A 20,658-nucleotide genomic window follows, 5' to 3' on the forward strand; every position below is an offset into this window, starting at 1 on the left:
TCCCTTGCCTGGGGTCCTTCTCTGTTGTTCAGCACATCAGGCACATAGAGGGGCTCCCCCTCGCTGGGGTCCTACTCTAGATAGGCGCATCAGGCACTTAAAAGGGCACCCTGGGTGGGGTCCAACTAGTTCAGTGCGTTAGACTGAACAGCTGCTGATCCTGGAGTTTGGGGCAAGAGAAGCTATGGTGATAGCCCCCTCCACCACACCCATGCAGGACTCAGCAGTATCGCCTTGCTTCCATCCCTGCCTGGCTTTCCTTCACAGGCATTTCCCACCACAGTCTCCTCCCTCACATCCCTTCAATCTGTCTCTCTGCAGTCAACAGTAGCCTTCACCCTGGGATTACTCCTCAATTGCTAAACTTCAGTTCCCAGCCACTGTGCCTTCCAAGGGACCCTCATCCTTGTCCAGGGTATGTATGGCTGTGGCAAGAACTATCTGATTCTCATTCCATTTAGGCTGCCACAGATCAGCTGTTTCACTCTCAGCCTTAAATGTTTCTCCTCTGACTCAGATAATTGTCCTGATGTGGGGTCAGACCCCTGCTTCTGTTCCCCCACCCACCAAGGGCAGGTCCAGTCCTATTAACACTCCTGTTCTTCTCCCTAGTTCCTTCATCCTACCGAGTTTTGTGTGCTTCTATATATTATTTTCCCCTGGTCAGGCACTCCTGTCTGTTCTCAGCTGGTGTTCTGCATGCACTTCTGTGTCTGAAGGTGTATTCCTGATGTATCCATGGAGAGAGATATACTCCATGTACACCTACTTGTCCGCCATCTTTAAATCTCCCCTGGAATGCGTTCTTAAGTAAATGTGGTTATATTATGCATCATTTTAATTCACATTTCTTGCTTTATGTTTTTTTGCTAATGACATTACTTGCTGTTTATTTTATATTTATTTTAGACTATAGGAATGATGTTAGACAAGAAGCAAATTTGAGTGATTTTTAATTCAAGTTCAAAAATGGATCATAAAGCAGAGCAGACAACTCACAACAACAGCAACACATTTGACCCAGGAACTGCTAATGAAACATACAGTGCAGTGGTGGCCCAAGAAGTTCTGCAAAGGAGACGAGAGCCTTGAAGATGAGGAGTGCAGTGGCTGGCCATTGGAAGTTGACAATGACCAACTAAGACAATCATTGAAGCTGATCCTCTTACAACTACACAAAAAGTTGCCAAAGAACTCAACATCGACCATTCTACGGTCTTTTGGCATTTGAAGCAAATTGGAAAGGTGAAAAAACTTGATAAGTGAAGGCCTCATGAGCTGACCGCAAATTAAAAGAAATCGTCATTTTGAAGTGTCATCTCTTATTCTATGCAACAACAGTGAACCATTTCACAATGGGATTGTGACATTGAAACAAAAAGTAAATTTGCACAATCAGCTCAGTGGTTGGACCCACTTCCCAAAGCCAAACTTGCACCAAAAAAAGGATCATGGTCACTGATTGGTGATCTGCTGCCTGTCTGATCCATTACAGCTTTCTGAAGCCCAGCATAACCATTACATCTGAGAAGTATGCTCAGCAAATTGATGAGATGTACCAAAAACTGCAACATCTGCAACCAGCACTGATCAACAGAAAGGGCCCAATTCTTCTCTACGACAATGCCCAACTGCACATCATACAACCAATGCTTCAAAAGTTGAACAAATTGGACTATGAAGTTTTGCCTCATCTGTCATATTCACCTCACCTCTCACCAACTGACTACCACTTCTTCAAGTATCTTGACAACTTTTTGCAGGGAAAACACTTCCACAACCAGCAGGATGCAGAAAATGCTTTCCAAGAGTTTGTTGAATCCTAAAGCATGGGATTTTATGCTACAGGGATAAACAAACTTATTTCTCATTAGCAAAAATATATTGATTGGAATAGTTCCTATTTTGATTAATAAAGCTGTGTTTGAGCCTAGTTATGATTTAAAATTCACGGTCTTAAATTTAAAACTAAATTTGAAAGAATGTAAAACTAATGAAGCAGAGACATCACTTTGCCAACAAAAGTCTGTATAGTCAAAGCTATGGTTTTTCCAGTAGTCATGTATGTATGTGATGTGAGAGTTGGACCATAAAGGAGGCTGAGAGCTGAAGAACTGATGCTTTCAAATTGTGGTGGAGAAAACTTCTTGAGAGTCACTTAGACTGCAAAATCAAACCAATCAATCCTAAAGGAAATCAACCCTGAACATTCATTCAAAGGACTGATGCTGAAGCTCCAATACCTTTGCCACCTAATACAAAGAGCCAACTCATTGGAAAAGACCCTGATACCAGGAAAGATTGAGGGCAAGAAGAGAAGGGGGTGACAGAGGATGAGATGGTTGAATGGCATCACCGACTCAATGGACATGAGTTTGAGCAAACTGCTTGGGACTTGAACCCATATGTGTGGAACTCCAACCCAGCCCAAACCCACAATCTTCCAACTGAGATCATAGACCTGGTTTCAGGACCTAATGAAGCTCAGGTTCTTTATTTCTCATCACAGAAAGAATTCAGTGAGAGACAAAGTGATAGGTAAGAAGTGGATTTATTCAGAGAGAAACACTCCACAGACAAGAGTGTGGGTCATTGCAGAGGGCAAGAGCTGCCCCAAAATGTGGTGTGGTTAGCGTTTATGGGCTGGGTAATTTCATAGGCTAATGAGTAGGCCAGCATAAATCTGGTGTGCTGCAGTCCATGGGGACAAAAAGAGTTGGATGTGACTGAGCAACTGAACACAACTGAGTGGAAGGATTATTCCACCTATATTGGGGAAGGGGTGGAGTTTTCCAGGAATTGGGCCACCACTCACCTTTTGGTCAACTTGGAACTGTCATGGTGCCTCTGGGTGTGTCCTTTAGCTTGCTGATTGAGGATCAAGGTATAGTCAGAAGTTGACTTGTCTGCCATCATGGACCCATTTGATTCTAATCGGTTGTGTCTTCAGGCTATGTCATTCTTTCAAAAGTTGTGCCTTGCCCCCTTCCCTCCTGTTTCGCCTTTAATGGGAAGAGACTAAGTTAGGGGCCACTCTGTTTCTTGAGGGGCAAGGGAACCACCTTCATCACCAAATGATTCTAATAGAAAGAGAAAGTGAAGTGGAAGTGAAAGTCACTCAATCGTGTCCAGCTCTCTGCGAACCCATGGACTATGGTCCATGGAATTCTCCAGGCCAGAATACTGGAGTGGGTAGCCTTTCCCTTCTCCAGGGGAATCATCCCAACCCAGGGGTCGAACCCAGGTCTCACGCATTGAAGGTAGATTCTATCAGCTGAGCCACCAGGGAAGCCCTACAGAAAAGGAAAAGGAACAGATAAAACTGAAGCTAGAAAAAAGCCTTAGTAGACCCTGGAATGTGGAAGTTCCTAGCTTGGCTAAAGAAATCCAGCCAACAGTTACTAAGTAAAAAGAGTTCTGGAGTGTCTAAATATAAGGCACACATTTTTTATACCTGGGAAAAAATCCTCAAAAATGTTTGTAACTTGATTACCAAAATGGGAGGCCGCTGGTCCAGCTAAACTAGTCATAGCTGATATTTGGGCTTCCCTTGTGGCTCAGCTGTTAAAGAATCCGCCTGCAATGTGGATGATCTGAGTTTGATCCCTGAGTTGGGAGATCCCCTGGAGAAGGGAAAGGCTACCCACTCTAGTATTCTGGTCTGGAGAATTCCATAGACTGTATAGTCCATGGGGTCACAAACAGCTGGACACAACTGAGCGACTTTCACTTTCAAGAATTTTGCGGGGAGTCCTTCTGCCCTAAACTAAATGGGGAAAAGTAAAACATTCCAACACAGGTAATGGGTATGTTAGTCCTTAAATATTGCGGTAGCCATGAAGTTCTTTGAAAAAGAAAAAATTTTTTGGAAAAAAAACTGTCCTTGTTTTTCAAATCTAGTCTTTATAGGACCAGAGGTGTGGCTTCAAAAGTAATCCAAAGCCCACCAATCCTTTTACCACTCCCCAAACCTTCCCTCTTTATCTTAAGAGGCTTGTAAAGATTAAACAAAGGGGAAACAAACCAGTCAATCCTAAAGGAAATCAGTCCTGAATATCCATTGGAAGAACTGATACTGAAGCTGAAGCTCCAATACTTTGGCCACCTGATGTGAAGATCTGACTCCCTGGAAAAGACCCTGATGCTGGGAAAGATTGAAGGCAGGAGGAGAAGGGGACAACAGAAGATGAGATGGTTGGATGGCATCACCCACTCGATGGATATGAGTTTGAATAAGCTCCAGGAGTTGGTGATGGACAGGGAAGCATGGTGTGCTGCAGTCCATGGGGTCGCAAAGAATCCTACACAACACAGTGACTGAACTGAACTAAACTGAACTGCAAAGAAACTTACCTGTACCTTTGAAATGCAAATGTCCTTTCTGGTCTTCTCAGGAACCTTATCTCTGCCTTCTTCCTAAAGTGCAAATTTTGAAAAGAGGATAAATAATTTAGAAATTGACTTGTCAAGGATAAATAGAAATCCAAGATGCTTACTCCTTGGAAGGAAAGTTATGACCAACCTTGATAGTATATTAAAAAGCAGAGACATTACTTTGCCAACAAAGGTCCATCTAGTCAAGGCTATGGTTTTTCCCGTGGTCATGTATGGATATGAGAGTTGGACTGTGAAGAAAGCTGATCGCCGAAGAATTGATGCTTTTGAACCGTGGGGTTGGAGAAGACTCTTGGGAGTCCCTTGTACTGCAAGGAGATCCAGTCAGTCCATTCTGAAGGAGATCAACCCTGGGTGTTCATTGGAAGGACTGATGCTAAAGCTGAAGCTCCAATACTTTGGCCACCTCGTGTGACAAGTTGACTCACTGGAAAAGACTGATGCTGGGAAAGGTTGGGGGCGGGAGGAGAAGGGGACGACAGAGAATGAGATGGCTGGATGGCATCACCGACTCTGTGGACATGAGTTTGAGTGAACTCCGGGAGTTGGTGATGGACAGGGAGGCCTGGCGTGCTGTGATTCATGGGGTCACAGAGAGTCGGACACAACTGAGCGACTGAACTGAACTGAACTGAACTGAAGTGTCTTTTCTGTAAACATCAATAAAAAGTTTAGCCATCTAGTCAAGTGAGCTTGATTTGTTCCATCTGCCAGAAATCCAATTTTAATCCAAACTCTTTTGTAAACTAATAAGTTTTACATTGCTGTACCTGACTCAGGGCTCAAGTTTTGAAATGGAATTATGAGACCACTGTATTTGTGTGTTCTTGTGTGTCTGTATATGTGTTGTATAGTGTTGGCAGAAATTAATTTGTAAAAGAACTCAATCGTACTGGTTCAAGATAGTGAAGTAGAAAGACATGACTCATCTCCTCCTGAAAGAACACCAAAATTGCAACTAGCTATTGAATAACCATTGACAGGAGGACGCTGGAACCCACCACAAAAAGATATCCTATGTCCAAAGACAAAGAAGTCAAAGCGAGATGGTAGGAGGGGCCTAAAATAGAATGAAATCAAATCCCACGCCCTCCTGGTGGGTGACCCACAAACCGAAGAAGAATAATATCAAAGAAATTCCACTTTCGTGAAGATTCTGAACCACACATTGGGCTTCCCAGCTGGGGAATCTGACAAAGGAACTGGGAATACCTAGGGAATCTGGCCTTGAAGGCCAACAGGATTTGATTACAGGACATCCACAGGACTGGGGGAAAAAGAGACTCAGTCTTGGAGAGCACAAGCAAAATCATGTATGCACCAAGATCCAGAGAAAAGGTGCAATGACCCTATAGGCAATTGAACCAAAACTACCTGCTCGTGTTGGAGGGTCTCCTGTGGAGGTGTGGGTCAGCAGGGGCTCACCACAGGGATGGGGGCACTGGCAGCCTCAGGTTGAGAAAGTTCCCTTTGGCATAAGCCCTCTTGGAGTTCACCATTAACCCTACCGTAGGGCCTGTACACCCCAGGGGTGGGTCACCTCAGGCCAAACAACCACCAGGGAAGGAGTGCAACCCCACCCATCAGCAGATAATTAGGTTAAAGATTTACTGAGCAAGACCTTGCCCACCAGAGCAAGACCAAGTTTTTCCCATGCCAGTCCCTCCCATCAGGAAGCTTACACAAGGCTCTTAGCCTCATCCATCAGAGGACAGACAGAAGAAGCAAGAAGCACAGTCCCACAGTCCTAAAACAAAAATGTATTACAGAAATTTGATCATGATGAGAAAGCAGAAAGTTATATCCCAGATGAAGGGACAAGATAAAACCCCAGAAAAACAACTAAATGAAGTGGAGATAGGCAAACTTCCAGGAAAAAAAAGAGTTCAGAAAAATGATAGTGAAGATGATCCAGGATCTCAGGAAAACAATGGAGAAGATGCAAGAAAAGGCTACCAAACACCTAGAAGAATTGAACTAACAAACAGAGATGTATAATACACTGGAGGTGGTGGTTTAGTCACTAAGTTGTTTCTGACTCTTGTGACCCCATGGACTGGGAACCTACCAGGCTCCTCTGTCCATGGATTCTCCAGGCAAGAATACTGGAGTGGGTTGCCATTTCCTTCTCCAGGAGATCTTCCCAACCCAGGAATCAAACCCGGGTCTCCTGCATTGCAGGCAGATTCTTTACTGACTGAGCTACAAGGAAAGCCTGTATAATACACTGCTGCTGCTGCTGCTGCTAAGTCACTTCAGTCGTGTCCGACTCTGTGTGACCCCATAGATGGAAGCCCACCAGGCTCCCCCGTCCCTGGGATTCTCCAGGCAAGAACGCTGGAGTGGGTTGCCATTTCCTTCTCCAATGTGTGAAAGTGAAAGTGAAGTCGCTCAGTCGTGTCCGACCCTTAGCAACCCCACAGACTGCAGCCTACCAGGCTCCTCCATCCATGGGATTTTCCAGGCAAGAGTACTGGAGTGGCTTGTCATTGCCTTCTGCGCATCAGTGCTGGGGTCTAAGTCTTTCCGGGGGAAGTCTCTGGACTCACCGCTCTTGAGTTGCAGGAGTCAAGGCCACAATCCCAGGGTCCAGAGGCTCCTGTGGCTGGCACTCAGCCCAGGCTTGGGTCTAGCAGAGGGCAAGCTGTTCCACATCCACCGTTGGGAAGGGCTCCGCTGCCCGGGTGACCTGCCCACACCTGAGTTCTTTTTGCTACAGCACTTCCCGCAGCACCAAAAGGCTGAACCTGGGGAGCCCGGGAGTTGCCACCTGGACTGATGCCCACCTGTCTGGGAGCCCGAGAGGGAGACGCCTCCCCATCCTGGTCCATTCCAGGCTTCCTTCCAAGGCTACCCATGGGAATGAACAGCCAGCTCCATGAAGAGCTTGGGGCCACTGCAGCTGATCTTCCCGTCATCTCAGAAAGGCCCCAGGAGGAACCCACTGGCTCTCCCTGATTCAGAGGAGATACAGAAGGACCCCTGTACACTGACCGGCAAGGCCTTACTGAGGGGAGCAGCCCAGCACGGTCGAGTGGAGAACAGACGTGAGCCCTCCTCCGGCCTCCACCATCACGGGCACTGGCCTCTCTGCCTCAGCTTCCGGCAGCTAAGCCGCGCTGCTCAGAGCACAGGACTGGCCGTGAGGACTGGATGAGCTGAGCCAAGACAGGGGATCACCTGCCTGACTTCTGCACCCCTCAGGCCCCAGCCAGGCTCACGGCCCAGAACTGCCCCTTCTGCTCGGGGTACCTCTCGGCCTGGGGTGCCCCTGCTCTTGGCAACCCCACCCTCTGCGCAGTGCCTCCTGGGGCCGCCTCCTCGGGCCATCTGGTAGCCAGCCTGAACCGTACGGTGCCCCGAAACCTGGAGTCTTCCGTTCACAGCCAGCCCTCCTTTGATGGCAGGAGCCCTGGTTGACCCCTCTGTGTGTCGCCTGCCCGAGAAAGGCTGTCGGCAGTGAGTGGAAGGACGCACAGAGGAAAGGGGGCAGAAACAGGCACCGCAGGAGAAGCAGAGCAACCCAGCAGGAGACAGCTGCCCCTCTGAGGAAGCGAGGGGACGAGGGGCTGTGAGGAGGCCGGCGCGTGTCACAGGGAGGCCCTGGAGATGACCTGGTTCAGCCCCTCTCCCTTCCTGGGGGCTGGGGATCTGCCCCGGGTCCTGTCGGCCCTCATCACTGGAGCACGTGGTGGAGCGGGGCCAGTACCCAGCCTCGCTCTGGAGCACTCGCCCCAGCACAGACCCGCTGGCCCTCAAACACTTCCCAAGACCAGGGCTGAGCAGCGCACCCATTAGGCTCTGCAGGCTCCCAGGTGTGGAGCTAAGTCTCACCTCCTGCACCGGACTGCGTTCTAGGAAGGCTGCTCCCACCAACACCAGCCACCAGGTGTCCTGAGATCACCCTGCAGTCAGGAAGGAGGTAGTTGGACACCTCGCACACGGGGTTCTCTATGCCCCGAGTCTTGCAGTGTTCCTGGGCTTCCAGACAGGCGCCGGCGAACTTGGACTGACGCTGGCCGAGGACGGACAACATACCACTGGGGACGGCTTCCGAGGCTTCCTGCATGGCCTTGGCTCGAATTTTCACTGCATACAGACCTTCAGAAAATTCCACTAGAAGGAATCAGTAGAACAATAACTGAGGCAGAACAGATAAATGGCCTGGAGGACAGAATGGTGGAAATCACCGCCACAGAACAGCATATGGAAAAAAGAGTGAAGAGAAGTGAAGACAGTCTAGGAGACCTCTGGGACAACATTGAAGGCACTAACGTTAGCATTATAGGGGTCCCCAAAGGAGAAGAGAGAGAAAGAATCTGAGAAGATATTTGAAGAGCTAGTAGCTGAAAACTTCCATAACATGGGAATGGAAATAGTCAACCAAGTCCAGGAAGCAGAGTCTCAGGCAGGATGAACCCAAGGAGGAACACACCGAGACACATAGTAATCAAACTGACAAAAATTAAAGACAAAGATAAAACATTAAAAACAACAAGGGAAAAACAACAAATAGCATACAAGTGATCTCCCATCAGACTATCTGCTGATTTCTCAACAGAAACTCTACAAACCAGAAGGGAATGGCATGATAGATTTAAAGTGATGAAAGGGAAGAACCTGCAACCAAGAACACTCTACCTCTCCTTCAGATCTGATGAGAAATCAAAAGCTTTCCAGACAAGCAAAAGTTAAGAGAATTCAGCACCACCAAACAAGCTTTACAACAAATGCTAAAGGAATTTCTCTAAGCAGAAAACACAAGAGAAGGAAAAGACCTACAGAAAATAATCCCAAAACAATTTAGAAAATGGTAATAGGATCATACGTAATAATCACCTTAAATACAAATGGATTAAATGCACCAACCAAAATATAGACTGGCTGGGTGGATGAAAACATGTGCATGTATGCACTTCCACTTACCACATCACTCTGCTTGACCTCCCCAATTGCATTTAATTATTTTATATCATTAAGTTAGTCATATTTCCATTATGACTTGCAATTGTAATTAGCTTTTATTTTTTGTCTGGCTATTGATTGTGAAAACTGATAAACATCTTTCACTATTGGGATTATGTAACTATTACTCACTTAACACCATTATATTATGATTGGTCAATGGAAAAATAATAGAATTCTTTATTACCAAAATAATAATTCTATTATTACCAAATAATAGAATTCTTTATTACCAAAAATAATAGAATTCTTTATTACCAAAACCATTTAATAGAAAAACCTGTGATCACTTTATAAAATCCAGATGCATATCAGAATTATCTTGGAATTTTTTGAAAAGTACAAATGCCCAGGTATTGCTTTTTTTCTCCAAAGTTTCACATATGTTTGTAATGAGCAGCCATGTTTAAAAGCAACTGGACTATATGATTATCTTTTACTTTTATCTAGTTTGTTTCACTTTTTCTATTTCATATTCAGTGCTTCCATTTCATTTAGCTTGTTTTCCAATTTCTCCACCTCTTTTTTTTTGATGTTCTTTCTCAAGCCTCTATCAAGCATAGTAGAAAAGTTTTTGTATACATAAATACTATGTGTGTATTTCAGAAAAATTATGAACTTCTGCCTAACTATAATTTTTTAGTAATATGAATAGAGTGCTAGATTTCTAATTAAAAATAGATATTCAACAAGCAACAAAGGCTTACTGTATAGCACAGGAACTGTAGTCAGTATCTCATAATAACCTATAATGGCAAATAATCTGAGTAATAACATGTGTATATGTATAACTGAATCACCTTTCTGTGCACCTGAAACATTGTTAAAGTCAACTATACTTCAATAAAATATATTTAAGCAAAAAAAAAAAGAACTCTAATTAACTTAAAGGAAATTAAGTGCTTATATAAATACTTAGAAAATAATCTGCCAAAATGGATTTCAAGTTCATGTCATCTGAAAAATATTCAGTACTAAACTGATAGGACTTCCCTAGTGGCTCAGACAGTAAAGAAACTGCTTGCAATGTGGGACACCCAGGTTTGATCCCTGGGTCAGGAAGATCCCCTGGAGAAGGGAATGGCAACCCACTCCTGTATTCTTGCCTGGAGAACTCCATAGACAGAGGAGCCTGACGGGCTATACCCCAACCCCATGGGGTCACAAAGAGTTGGACACAACGAGTGACTAATGCTTTCAGTTTCAAACTGATATCTGATATTTAAGATGATTTAAGCTTGTTGGCTTGATTAATACAGACATTTCTTTAGACTCATCAGTGTTAAGTATGTACTTCTGTTGTACCTAGTTTCAGTTCAGTTCAGTCACTCTTTGTGACACTATGGACTGTAGCACGCTAGACTTCCCTGTCCATCACCAACTCCCAGAGCTTGCTCAAACTCATGTCCCTCAAGTCAGTGATACCATCCAACCATCTCATCCTCTGTTGTTCCCTTCTCCTCCTGCCTTCAATCTTTCCCAGCATCAGGGTCTTTTCCAATGAGTCAGTTCTTCGCAACAGGTGGCCAAAGTATTGGAGTTTCAGCTTTAGCATCAGTCCTTCCAATGAACACCCAGGATTGATCTCCTTTAGAATGGACTGGTTGGATCTCCTTGCAGTCCAAGGGACTCTCAAGAGTCTTCTCCAACACCACAGTTCAAAAGCATCAATTCTTCGACGATCAGCTTTCTTCACAGTCCAACTCTCACATCCATACATGACCACGGGAAAAACCATAGCTTTGATTAGACGGACCTTTACCTAGGTTTACTAGATGTACCTAGGTTTGAGTGAGTGAGTGAAGTCGCTCAGTTGTGACCGACTCTTTGTGACCCTGTGGACTGTAGCCCGTCAGGCTCTTCCATCCATGGGATTCTCCAGGCAAGAATACTGGAGTGGGTTGCCATTTCCTTCTCCAGGGTATCTTCCCGACCCAGGGATCAAACCCTGGTCTCCCGCATTGCAGGCAGATACTTTAACCTCTTCAAATATGACTTTATTGTATCTATTGCAGATTTGTTAGTAAGAAAAGTAACTCAATGTGAAAAAAACTTTTAATGAAAGTAACATATATGTTTTCAGTAAAATAAGGTGTGAGGAAGAAAAAAATACTGAAAAGAGTTATCCATGATCAGGATTTTCTAAGATTGCATTAAATCTAGTTGGATGAATGGATTTTGTTTCTAATGGGCTAGGAAAAGACTGGATTTGGTTTCTCCCTCCAAAATATTCCTGCAATGCTGCTTTTGACAATAGATTGTGTGTGTTTGTCTTTAAGTGATTTGTATTTGCTTTTGAGATCTCTGGTAACTTTGGTTGAGAAATAAGTATTGTCAGTGATCTATGATCTTACTTGACTAAATGTTTCAGAACTTCTCATATATAAAATTTTAATTAAAGTTCTTTTGATTTCCAGCTAATTTTGGGATGCTTTAGATGGCCCCTGAGGCCTCTCAGAGAAATATTTCGCTAGAATTATTTGATATGCTGAGTTAAATGTAATCATTTGTAATTCTAGTTATTGTAACTTTCTTTATAGATTACACTGTAATCAGATGTTTAACCTTGCTTTTTAAGTCTTTTGTTATTTATAGATAGTAATTTTTGTACTTGGATGTTTTTACAAAAAGTGCTTCATTATCAAGGAGATTCATAGAAAAGTTATGGAAGCAGTTACAACAGTTCCACACCAACATGATGGCTGTACAAGGATTTCCAGTCCATACTGACTTAAAACAAGGAACTGTCCTTCCCTGGGGCCCGTAGATCAGGCATCCAGAGATTTCTACTCCCTGAAAGGCAAAGTCAACACCCCTACTCAGCCTTGAAGCAGTTATAGAAGACAGACTATCAAGGGCTGCTTCCCATAAGAATATGGAAGTTAAAGTCTCTGAGGGGGAAATGAAACAGGAGGGAAGGGGGCAGGGCACAAACTTTTAAAAAATGACATAGCCCGAGGACACAACATAAACTGATTAGAACCAAATAGGTCCAAAATGGCAGTTAACTTCTACTATATCTTGAGCCGGACTTGAGCTTCCACTACATCACAAAGAGTCGGACACGACTGAGCGACTGAACTGAACTGAACTGATATCTTGAGCCTCATCATATGCTCATTGTAACATATCAGCAAGCTAATTGACACACCCACCATGATGGTGCCCTACCAGGAAAGATCAAAAAGTGGATGGTGGACCAATTTCTGGAAATCTCCACTCCTTCCCCAAAATAGCTGGAATACACCTCCCACTCTTAAGCCTATGAAATTACCCATTCCTATAAAAACTTGACAACTCCCTACCCTGGGACCTTTCACCTTCTGATGGCCCACATTCTGTGGAGTGTGTTTCTCTCTAAATAAATCCACTTCTTACCTGTCACTTTGTCTCTCACTGAATTTTTTCTGCAATGAGACATCAAGAAATTGAGCTTCATTAAGTCCTAGGACTGGATGTGATCACAGTTAAAAAGATCGTATGTTCAAGTCCCAATCTGAGTTACATGGTTTCATCTGGAGGGGCATCATTTTTTACAGGAATTACCGAGCTTCCTTCACCCACATAGAGGCAGGGAATACTTTCCTGATCCCCTTTCCCTATAGCCATCTCATGAAGTTTCTTATTTATTTATTAGGCTGTGCTGGGTCTTCGTTGCTATGTGTGGGCTTTCTGTAGTTGCAGCCAGTGGGGACTGCTCTTCATTGCAGTGCACCAGCTTCTCGTAACTGAACTTACTGAACTGAACTCTTGTTGCCGAGCATGGGCTCTAGGCGCATGGGCTTCAGTAGTTGCAGCACGTGGGCTCAGTAGTTGTGGTTCCTGGCTCTAGAGCACAGGCTCAAGAGTTGTGGTGCACAGGCTTAGTTACTCTGTGGCATGTGGGATCTTTCCAGACCAGGGATCAAACCCGTATCCCCTGCATTCGCAGGTGGATTCTTAACCACTGGACCCACCAGGAAAATCCTCATGAAGTTTCTTTCTCTCCAATTTTTGTTTTAAAATTTTTCAACCAGTAAAGGTTTTGAAAAGGAAAGAGGGAATTCCCTGGCAGTCCAGTTAAGACTTGGTGCTTTCACTGCCATGGGCCCAGGTTCGATCCCTAGTCTGGGAACTAAGATCCCAGAAACTGCAGGGCACATTCAAAGAAAAAAAAGAAGAAAAGAAATTGTCTGGAAGACACTCACGTTCTTATTTGCTTTGGAAGAAAGTTTTCTCACTACTGAGTGAAATATCTGTCCCTTAATGAAGATAAACCCAATGCAAGGTTTGCAGGGGATTGACTTAGTGTGGGTGGGAAACCTGTATTTCAAGGTTGCAGGATTGCATGCTAAGTTGCTTCAGTAGTGTCCAGCTCTGCGACTGCAAGACTGCAGCCCACCAGGCTCCTCTGTCTGTGGGATTTCCCAGGCACGAATACTGGGGTGGATTGCCATTTCCTCCTCCAGGGGATCTTTCCGACCAAGGGCTTGAACCAGCATCTCAGGTCTCCTGCGTTGGCAGGCGGGTTCGTTACCACTAGCGCCACCTGGGAAACCGGGATTGTCTACAGGAAGCAAATGACCACAAGGGGGCGGTAAAAACCGGTGGATGAATGGCGAGATCTTGCTGGGAGTGGGAATGAACAGCCCCCATTCAGCACCTGGAGTCTCCCTTGCTTGTAGCACAGGCACCCACCCTCTTTAACTTTTATTATGGCACTTCTATAGTGAGATGTCTCCTTGTATATGTTGGTTGGGGCAAGTAGAACAGGGGGTGAACAGGAATTAATCAGCAAAGATTATCTCTACCTAGTCCACACTATGTCTTTCCCCTTCCCAGGAGGATGCAGAGGCCTAGGGTGGGCATGGGGTGCGCCAGGCTCTTGTTGTTAAATCTGAACTCCTTCTCAAGGGCTATCAGGCTGTGCCAGAAGGAGTGTAATGAAAATGTTGGTTGTTTTTCAAGAGGAGGAGATAGATGGGCCCTAGGCTGAGCAGGAGATAGATGGGCTCCAGGCTGAGCAGCTAGAATCTGTCCACTGTGGACAGATGCTCCGGGATGAAGATAATAGCAGGAACGAGAGAGGAGCTGTGCCAGATGAAAGAGAGACCACATATTTCTCATTCTCGAGGTCAAGGAGACCTTCCTGACTACACATGAGGCTCCTTGGGAGCCAAAATGGAGAGGCGCCATCCGATAGTAGGTAATGTCAACCTTCCCATAGGCCTCTTCACTAGAATCCATCTTGGCTAAGAGATGGGCGCACACATAGGGGAGGACCCCGAGATAAATCAGTTATGGACTCAGAATCAAGCAAAGCAAGATGACTGACCAGAGGAAACCTGAAGAAACGCTCCATCTAAGTGATTCAAACTACCACAAGGGCATGACTCTTTCTCTGAGCCCACACATATGTCTACCCACCCATACCCTTCTCCCTCCTAATAAACACTTTACCTATTTCAGTACTTTCCATTTTTTTGTGTGGGAATTCATTTCTACAAAGCCAGTGGGCCCATGCCTCGTCACTGTCCACTGGCTCTGCTGGTCTGATGACTAATATTCAGTGCTCTTGGCCTGACTTTAGTCTCTGGTGTAGCTGACTTTAGGCTCTGGTACTGCAGATGCTGATTGCAGCCATGAAATTAAAAGACGCTTGCTCCTTGGAAGGAAAGTTATGACCAACCTTGATAGTATATTAAAAAGCAGAGACATTACTTTGCTGACCAAGGTCCGTCTAGTCAAGGCAATGGTTTTTCCCGTGGTCATGTATGGATGTGAGAGTTGGACTGTGAAGAAAGCTGATCGCCGAAGAATCGATGCTTTTGAATTGTGGTGTTGGAGAAGACTCTTGAGAGTCCCTTATACTGCAAGGAGATCCAACCAGTCCATTCTAAAGGAGATCAATCCTGGATGTTCATTGGAGGGACTGATGCTAAAGCTGAAACTGCAATACTTTGGCCACCTCATGCGACGAGTTGACTCACTGGAAAAGACTCTGATGCTGGGAAAGGTTGGGGGCGGGAGGAGAAGGGGACGACGGAGAACGAGATGGCTGGATGGCATCACCGACTCTGTGGACATGAGTTTGAGTGTACTCCGGGAGTTGGTGATGGACAGGGAGGCCTGGCGTGCTGTGATTCATGGGGTCGCGGAGAGTCGGACACGACTGAGCGACTGAACTGAACTGACTGAACTGACCAGAATCCTGCTTCAAGGCACTGCAGGCCGAGGCCAACTAAACTCAGAACTGCTGTGGTATTTCAGGAGGTTAAAAAAAGGAAAGTGGCTCACTTCTTGTGCATGGTTTCCTGGGACTGAGAAGGGCCAAAGTTGTGAAACCCACGAGGGTTGGATACCTGGGCCTGCTCAGACCATGCATTCTGATACAGCAGCCCTTCGTGTAGGTTTGGCCCTAACAGAACAGTGAAATGGCATAGTGTGCAAGGCCATCCTCCCCGAGGGTCTCTCCAGCCAGTGATGTTATCTCCTGCAGCGGGGCAGCAGAAACTATCCAATGAGCTGGGTTCTTGCGCTGAGAGGTACAAGGCATTGTTCGGAGGATCTCCCTCCCTACTGCCTCCCTCCCTCTTCCTCTCCCATCTTTCCCTTCTCCCATGGAAAATTTTCACAGGCATGAGAAGGACAAAGAGAACAAGGTACCCTTGTACCTACCAGTCAGCTACAGTGAGCATCTCATGACCACTCTCATTTCATCTTTATCCCTCCCCCTCCACTCCCACCACTGGATTGTTTCACAACAAATTCTAGCTATTATAACATTTTCCCAGACGTTTTAGGCTTCATCTCTAAAGGGTAAGAGTTGTTTTTTAAATCCAAGCACAGTTCCATTATCATACCTTGGTATCTTTTAATACCCAATCCCTACTCACATTTTCCTCATTTTATAAAGAATATATTTTTATAGTTGCTTGGTTCAATTCAGAAGTGAAAGAAACGGATAGTCGCTCAGTTGTGTCCAACTCTTTGCAACCCCATGGACTGTAGCCTGCCAAGCTCCTCTCCATGGAATTCTCCAGGCAGGAATACTGGAGTTGGTTTCCATTCCCTTCTCCAGGGGATCTTCCCAACCCAGGGATCGAACCTGGGTGTCCCGCATTGCAGGTGAATTCTTTACTGTCTGAGCCACCACCAAAGGATCCACCTAAAATCCACACTTCACATTTGGTGGATGAGTCTCTTAGGTCTCATTCTCTTTTTTAAAAAGTATTTTGTTATTTTAATATTATTTTAAATAATTTTATTATTTTAATATTATTTTTTTGTTTTTCCTTTAGAAGTCTTTATTAAATCATAAATGTACAACAACTTCTTAATTACAAGACACTTCAGTTTTTTAAATGTCTCATTATACCATGATCCTAGAAAACAGTTTTTCAAAACTTTGTGAGAAAAATCTTGAAAACAGGTTCACATGTCACTGGACACTTAAAAAATTAATGTTATCAAAGAAATGATGCTTCTATCCTCTTACTTGAAAGAAACAAAAAAATTGGGAAACTGTCTCAAAAGCAATGTTTTTCATTCTTTCCTCCATAGTAAGGTGATGTTCTTAAGTATACCAATCCATTCACAAATGACTCTGCATCTGTTCTGGTGTCTTCTGCTACATCACTGCCACAGTCATGACATGACTGAGAAAAGAGTTTTCATTAATTATTTGGATAGCCTAAAGCTGCCCTGTTACCTCTGGGCTCTTATTCTCTCCTCTTTGTACAGTCAAGTCCATGTAAAATAGGAAGCTAAAGATCCTCTTGTCTATCCAAATCCAAGTCCTCCACCACCATAAACTCCTCCTCCTCCTCCATATCCGGGGCTAACTCCCAAATTGCCAGTTCCTGGTCATCCTCCACACCTATTATAACCATGACCAAGTCCACTGAGCACTTCTTAATCCATCAGATCGTCCTCCAAACTACTTCCTCGTCCTGACCCTGGTCCAACATTTCCATCATCACCAGGATAATCTCCAAAACCAGCTTTGCCTCCCCTTCCACTTCTAGAAGCCTGGACTTGTTGCATTTTAGGTCGAGAAAAGGCCTTTCTCACTTCTGCATGATGGCCGTTGATGGTATGGTTTTTCTGCAACACAATCTTATCCACAGGATCATGGTCATCAAAAGTCACAAATCCAAAGCCTCTTTTTCTTCCAGACTCTCTATCAGTAATTATCTCAATGACATTGATTTTTCCATATTTCTCAAAGTAATCTCTAAGATGATGTTCCTCTTTATCTTCAATTCCACCAACAAACAGCTTCTTCACAGTTAGGAAAACCCCTCGCTGTCCAGATTCCTCTCTTGGGACAGCACGTTTGGGGATAATTGTTTTCCCATCAATAGAATGAGGTCTGCCAGCCATGGCAGCATCCACTTCAGCCATGGATGAAAAGGTGACAAAACCAAACCCTCTCGATCTTTTGCTTGCAGGGTCCCTTATGATCTCACAGCTTAGAAGCTTTCCCCACTGCTTGTAGTAGTTCCTCAGGCTTTCTTCTGTGGTTTCAGAGGTCAAACCACCAATAAAGAGTTTACGGAATTGTTCTTGTTCCTTCTTTTTCCTCCAAGAAGTAACAGTTTGGAAACTTTGCTCGATCTTGGACTCCATCACTTCAGCCATTTTCCCCAGATCTGAGGGGAGAACCTCCACTGCTCCAGGAACAAAACCTTCTAGGAGCACCTTCACAAAGACCTGGTGCCACCCTTTGAGCACCTTTCAATTTTCCAGAACGGTCTGATTTGTGAATACTCGTTCTCCCAGTTCCAAGAGCTGTCCTGTGACCCACACCTGAGACGAAGGCAACCAGTAGCTTGCTAGAGATAGTAGTCTATTTTAATATTATTTTAAATAATTTTATTATTTTAATATTTAAAATGTTTCCAAAGACCTTTTCTTTTTAAAAAAATTAATGTAGCTGGACAACTCAGTCATTTGTCACATTTAGCTCTCCCACTACCATACAAGATACTTGGTTCAGGTCAAAGTGCGAATTTTTTTGATCATCTTTACGTAAGTATTTTTTGTCTATCTAGAAAGAAGTTGAGTAAAGCTTGGAAGGAAAGTTATGACCAACCTAGATAGCATATTAAAAAGCAGAAACATTACTTTGCCAACAAAGGTCCGTCTAGTCAAGGCTATGGTTTTTCCCGTGGTCATGTGTGGATGTGAGAGTTGGACTGTGAAGAAAGCTGAACGGCGAAGAATTGATGCTTTTGAACTGTGGTGCTGGAGAAGACTCTTGAGAGTCCCTTAGACTGCAAGGAGCTCCAACCAGTCCATTCTAAAGGAGATCAATCCTGGGTTTTCATTGGAAGGACTGATGCTGGAGCTGAAACTCCAATACTTTGGTCACCTCATGCATCAAGTTGACTCACTGGAAAAGAGTCTGATGCTAGGAAGAATTGGGGGTGGGAGGAGACGGGGACGACAGAGAATGAGATGGCTGGATGGCATCACCGACTCGATGGACATGAGTTTGAGTGAACTCCGGGAGTTGGTGATGGACAGGGAGGCCTGGCGTGCTGTGATTCATGGGGTCGCGGAGAGTCGGACACGACTGAGCGACTGAACTGAACTGAACTGAAAGATTTGTTTATAGTTAATCTATGTTTTAATGTTCACCATTCAAATATTTGAATTCAATTGATTCATTTTGATTCCCTTTAAGTAATAAAAATTGATAGTGTCCTAGCTAAGCTTGTTGTTCGTTTCTGTTTATCTTGGGACAAGCAGTGGTGACAGCAGCCATCACTGAGATCCCAGCAGCAAAACTTGCGAGAGTGAAAAGAGGGTGCATGCGAGGATGCTGAGACCACAGGCACAATTTGCACGTGTGCTCACCCTGGCTCTCACAGAGCACTGACAAAAGTGTCTTCACTGCTTGTAACTACTGTAGATATCAATAGTCTTATTTCTGTTTTGATTAAAATTTGTATTAGAAGGTTATATATTTCATCAGTACAAAACATGTATATGTTTAAATGTGTATATAAGGTATAAAAATAATAAAAGGAGCCCTTATGTGCTTAATATCCAGCTTAAGAAATGGAACTCAGGAGGGACGTTCAAGAGGGAGGGGACACATGGATACCTATGGCTGACTCACGTTGACGTATGGCAGAAACCGACACAGTATTGTAAAGCAATTACCCTCCAATTAAAAATAAATGAAAAAAGGAAATGGAGCTCTAAGAGTATCTGTGAAGCTTCTCCCTCCTCACCCACCATGGTAAACCTGTCTTGAATTTTTATCAATCCTTGCTTTCCTTCCTGTTTTACCACATATGTATGTATGTGTGTTGTTAAAGAGCATATTGTTTTTTCTTTGTGTGTGTGTGGTTTTTGTTGTTTTCTTTTTTATGTAATTTCACTTATTTGTTTTGCTAGGCCTTCATTGCTGTGTGGAGTTTCCCTCTAGCTGCGTGGAGCGCGGGCTTCTGCGGCTATGGCTCCTCGCCATGGTGGCGTCTCTGCAGAGCGCAGGCTCTAGGGCACACAGGCTTCAGGAGCCGCAGCCTGTGTGCTCAGTAGTTGTGGTTCCTGGGCGCTGGAGCACAGGCTCAACAGGTGTGGCGCGTGGGCTTAGTTGCTCCACAGCATGTGGGATCTTCCAGACTAGGGATTGAACCCGCGTCTCCTGCATTGGCAGACAGATTCTTTACCACTGAGCCACCAGGGAAGCCCGAATACATACTTTAGTTTTGCTTGTTTTTGAACTTTTCAAAAGGTATTGTTTTATTTTTTGTATTTTTCTGTGATTTGTCTTTTTCACTCAAACTTATGTTTGCAGGATTCATTCATGTTGATGTAAATAGTACATTTGCATTTGCACTGCTAATGTCATCTCATTGCTCCATCAGGCACTGGCTTATTTCCAGTTTTTGTTTTTTTAAATTACAGGCAAGTTTACCTTCAGTCTTCTTACTCCCATGTTCTGGTGCGTGCGTAAAAGAGTTTATACTTGGCTAAATGGTGCCAGAACAATTGATGAATTTACACTCCTACAAGCAGTGCTTGAGACTTAGCAACACAGCTTTTAATTTGTGTCAATCTGATAGATAAAGTAGTATCTAATTGTGTGTTTTTTTTCTTTTCTATTTATTTTTATTTATTTATTTGACTGCTCCAAGTCTTAGCTGTGGCATGTGGAATCTAGTTCTCTGACCAGGAATCGAACCCATGCACCCTGCATTGGAAAGACAGAGCCTTAGCCACTAGACCACCAGGGAAGTCCCTAACTGTGCTTTTGATGTGCATTTTTCTGACTACTATGGGTCAGAAATTCTTTCAGATTTT

General features: G+C 44.3%; 1 long non-coding RNA gene and 1 pseudogene across 3 annotated transcripts in view; one reads left to right on the forward strand and one right to left on the reverse strand.

Moving 5' to 3' along the window:
- LOC148777096 (uncharacterized) overlaps window positions 1–20,658 on the forward strand; it is a 73,629-nt gene that overhangs the window by 32,433 nt on the left and 20,538 nt on the right. The gene's annotated exons all lie outside the window — the stretch shown is intronic.
- On the reverse strand, window positions 17,122–17,982 carry LOC129558884 (heterogeneous nuclear ribonucleoproteins A2/B1 pseudogene; annotated as a pseudogene).

This window comes from Moschus berezovskii, chromosome 8, assembly GCF_049115385.1.
Source record: "Moschus berezovskii isolate FMDL1 chromosome 8, NW_MosBer_1.0, whole genome shotgun sequence".
Classification (NCBI taxonomy): Eukaryota; Metazoa; Chordata; class Mammalia; order Artiodactyla; family Moschidae; genus Moschus; species Moschus berezovskii.